General features: G+C 50.8%; 1 pseudogene; it reads right to left on the minus strand.

The window, feature by feature from the left end:
• LOC135564876 (coagulation factor X-like) overlaps positions 1–3,072 on the minus strand; it is a 12,370-nt pseudogene extending 9,298 nt beyond the window's left edge.
• Between the last annotated feature and the right edge of the window lie 1,921 nt (positions 3,073–4,993).

Consider the following 4,993-nt stretch of genomic DNA (forward strand, 5'->3'; position numbering starts at 1 on the left):
GTATGTGTGCTCTTCCACAGAGTGTGTGTGCTCACTACAGATCATGCTAGAGGCCACACCAGGTTGGATGGGATATTAGCAGAGTTGTCTATGTTGTTACCTCACACACAATGTTAAAGGCCTAGTGCAGTCAAAAATTAGATTTACTTATGTTTTATATACTGTATATGAGGTTGGAATAATACTGTGAAATTATAATAATGCCCTTTTAGTATAGGAGCAGTCTGAAAAGACTGCCTGACATTTCAGCCTGTTTTGGTGGGATGGAGTTTTGGAATGCCTGATGACATCACCTGGCAGTAAATTTGTTAATAGACCAATAAGAAAATAGTTCCAAACCTCTCTGCCAATAACAGCTAGTTGCTAAGAAGCAATATTTGTTTATTTCTGGCCATTCTAATTGAAAACAATCACAGTAAGATACTTATTTATTCCCCAGAAATGATTTATTATTGAGATGAATACGGCTGCATTGGACCTTTAAGAATACCCTGTTCCCCCTAAACCCAACATCCTAATACCCTGTTCCCCAGTGTCCCTGTTCCCCCTAACCCCAACATCCTAATATCCTGTTCCCCTGTTACCCCTACATCCTAATACCCTGTGTGCCCCTGTTCCCCTCTCCATGTGATGTGTTATGTCTCCTGTCTACCCCCAACATCCTAATACCCTGTGGGCCCCTGTTCCCCACTCCATGTGATGTGGACTGTCTCCTGTCTACCCCCAACATCCTAATACCCTGTGGGCCCCTGTTCCCCACTCCATGTGATGTGGACTGTCTCCTGTCTACCCCCAACATCCTAATACCCTGTGGGCCCCTGTTCCCCTCTCCATGTGATGTAGACTGTCTCCTGTCTACCCCCAACATCCTAATACCCTGTGGGCCCCTGTTCCCCACTCCATGTGATGTGTTATGTCTCCTGTCTACCCCCAACATCCTAATACCCTGTGGGCCCCTGTTCCCCACTCCATGTGATGTGGACTGTCTCCTGTCTACCCCCAACATCCTAATACCCTGTGTGCCCCTGTTCCCCTCTCCATGTGATGTGGACTGTCTCCTGTCTACCCCCAACATCCTAATACCCTGTGGGCCCCTGTTCCCCACTCCATGTGATGTGGACTGTCTCCTGTCTACCCCCAACATCCTAATACCCTGTGGGCCCCTGTTCCCCACTCCATGTGATGTGGACTGTCTCCTGTCTACCCCCAACATCCTAATACCCTGTGTGCCCCTGTTCCCCACTCCATGTGATGTGGACTGTCTCCTGTCTACCCCCAACATCCTAATACCCTGTGGGCCCCTGTTCCCCACTCCATGTGATGTGTTATGTCTCCTGTCTACCCCCAACATCCTAATACCCTGTGGGCCCCTGTTCCCCACTCCATGTGATGTGTTATGTCTCCTGTCTACCCCCAACATCCTAATACCCTGTGTGCCCCTGTTCCCCTCTCCATGTGATGTGTTATGTCTCCTGTCTACCCCCAACATCCTAATACCCTGTGGGCCCCTGTTCCCCACTCCATGTGATGTGTTATGTCTCCTGTCTACCCCCAACATCTTAATACCCTGTGTGCCCCTGTTCCCCTCTCCATGTGATGTGTTATGTCTCCTGTCTACCCCCAACATCCTAATACCCTGTGTGCCCCTGTTCCCCTCTCCATGTGATGTGGATGTCTCCTGTCTACCCCCAACATCCTAATACCCTGTGTGCCCCTGTTCCCCACTCCATGTGATGTGTTATGTCTCCTGTCTACCCCCAACATCCTAATACCCTGTTCCCCACTCCATGTGATGTGTTATGTCTCCTGTCTACCCCCCCAACATCCTAATACCCTGTGTGCCCCTGTTCCCCACTCCATGTGATGTGGACTGTCTCCTGTCTACCCCCCCAACATCCTAATACCCTGTGGGCCCCTGTTCCCCACTCCATGTGATGTGGACTGTCTCCTGTCTACCCCCCAACATCCTAATACCCTGTGGGCCCCTGTTCCCGTTCCCCTCTCCATGTGATGTGTTATGTCTCCTGTCTACCCCCCCAACATCCTAATACCCTGTGGCCCCTGTTCCCCACTCCATGTGATGTGGACTGTCTCCTGTCTAACCCCAAACACCCCAATACCCAGGCTAGGGGCGGTGTTTCCTGTCTACCCCCCAACATCCTAATACCCAGGCTAGGGGCGGTGTTTCCTGTCTACCCCCCAACATCCTAATACCCAGGCTAGGGGCGGTGTTTCCTGTCTACCCCACAACATCCTAATACCCAGGCTAGGGGCGGTGTCTCCTGTCTACCCCCCAACATCCTAATATTCTGGCTAGGGGTGGTGTCTCCTGTCTACCCCCCAACATCCTAATACCCAGGCTAGGGGCGGTGTCTCCTGTCTACCCTCCAACATCCTAATACCCAGGCTAGGGGCGGTGTCTCCCGTCTACCCCCGAACATCCTAATACCCAGGCTAGGGGCGGTGTCTCCTGTCTACCCCCCAACATCCTAATACCCAGGCTAGGGGCGGTGTCTCCTGTCTACCCCCCAACATCCTAATACCCAGGCTAGGGGCGGTGTCTCCCGTCTACCCCCCAACATCCTAATACCCAGGCTAGGGGCGGTGTCTCCCGTCTACCCCCCAACATCCTAATACCCAGGCTAGGGGCGGTGTCTCCTGTCTACCCCCAACATCCTAATACCCAGGCTAGGGCGGTGTCTCCTGTCTACCCCCAACATCCTAATACCCAGGCTAGGGGCGGTGTCTCCTGTCTACCCCCCAACATCCTAATACCCAGGCTAGGGGCGGTGTATCCTGTCTACCCCCCAACATCCTAATACCCAGGCTAGGGGCGGTGTCTCCTGTCTACCCCCCAACATCCTAATACCCAGGCTAGGGGCGGTGTCTCCTGTCTACCCCCCAACATCCTAATACCCAGGCTAGGGACGGTGTCTCCCGTCTACCCCCCAACATCCTAATACCCAGGCTAGGGGCAGTGTCAGGACTGTAGAGGGCAGCTTTACCCACACAGGGGCACACTGTGACCATCTGCAGTGCCAAGGTCACTCTGCCCTCCTGTAGGGAACACATGCTCCCTGGAGGGCACTGCTAGGGTGAGAGAGAGCACTGAGAAGTCAGGGGGGACTGGGGAGTACAAACTGAATGTTTAGGTTCAGCATATCACAGGTCTCAGGGCAGGGAAAGGTACTATACTTCACAGTGGGCTGAGTGTGTTGTGGTGGGATCAATCATCAATGCAGTCAGACTGAATTTACTACCTGGAACCATACTTATATCTTCACTGACTGTAAACGTCAGAAGGCACCCAGAAGAACCCATGATTGCGTGGCACAGAGCTCAGCAGAGAATAACACAGCACTGCCTACAGACATAGGATCTTAATTAGAGCCAGTTTGCTACGACAGGAAAATAGGAAGATTATAATTATGTGGAATATAATTCATTTATATTTTTGTAGGGGTTGATAAAGGTTTCGTAAGGGAAAATCTAGTCTGACATTTCTAAGTGGAAAATACAAACTTCAGAAGGCATTTTAAACCTCAAATACACCACAAATTTGACATTTCCTGCAAAGGACTGATTCAATCAACATGTAGTGCACAATATTAAGCACTAGACCAATCACAGACCCTCCACTATACTACCCTCCAGACCAATAACAGACCCTCCACTATAGTACCCTCCAGACCAATCACAGACCCTCCACTATACTACCCTCCAGACCAATAACAGACCCTCCACTATACTACCCTCCAGACCAATCACAGACCCTCCACTATACTACCCTCCAGACCAATAACAGACCCTCCACTATACTACCCTCCAGACCAATAACAGACCCTCCACTATACTACCCTCCAGACCAATAACAGACCCTCCACTATAGTACCCTCCAGACCAATCACAGACCCTCCACTATACTACCCTCCAGACCAATAACAGACCCTCCACTATACTACCCTCCAGACAGACCCTCCACTATACTACCCTCCAGACCAATAACAGACCCTCCACTATACTACCCTCCAGACCAATAACAGACCCTCCACTATAGTACCCTCCAGACCAATAACAGACTCTCCACTATACTACCCTCCAGACCAATAACAGACCCTCCACTATACTACCCTCCAGACCAATAACAGACCCTCCACTATACTACCCTCCAGACCAATAACAGACTCTCCACTATACTACCCTCCAGACCAATAACAGACCCTCCACTATAGTACCCTCCAGACCAATAACAGACTCTCCACTATACTACCCTCCAGACCAATCACACCAGACCCTCCACTATACTACCCTCCAGACCAATCACACCAGACCCTCCACTATACTACCCTCCAGAACAATCACAGACCCTCCACTATACTACCCTCCAGACCAATCACATACCCTCCACTATACTACCCTCCAGACCCTGCACTATACTACCCTCCAGAACAATCACACCAGACCCTCCACTATACTAGACCCTGCACTATACTACCCTACAGAACAATCACACCAGACCCTCCACTATACTACCCTCCAGACCCTGCACTATACTACCCTACAGAACAATCACACCAGACCCTCCACTATACTACCCTCCAGACCCTGCACTATAGTACCCTCCAGAACAATCACACCAGACCCTCCACTATACTACAGACCCTGCACTATACTACCCTACAGAACAATCACACCAGACCCTCCACTATATACTACCCTCCACTATACTACCCACCAGACCCTGCACTATACTACCCTCAAGACCAATCACACCAGACCCTGCACTATACTACCCTCCAGACCAATCACACCAGACCCTCCACTATACTACAGACCCTGCACTATACTACCCTCCAGACCAATCACACCAGACCCTCCACTATACTACAGACCCTGCACTATACTACCCTCCAGACCAATCACACCAGACCCTCCACTATACTACAGACCCTGCACTATACTACCCTCCAGACCAATCACACCAGACCCTGCA

Source organism: Oncorhynchus nerka, linkage group LG26, assembly GCF_034236695.1.
Source record: "Oncorhynchus nerka isolate Pitt River linkage group LG26, Oner_Uvic_2.0, whole genome shotgun sequence".
NCBI classification, from domain to species: domain Eukaryota; kingdom Metazoa; phylum Chordata; class Actinopteri; order Salmoniformes; family Salmonidae; genus Oncorhynchus; species Oncorhynchus nerka.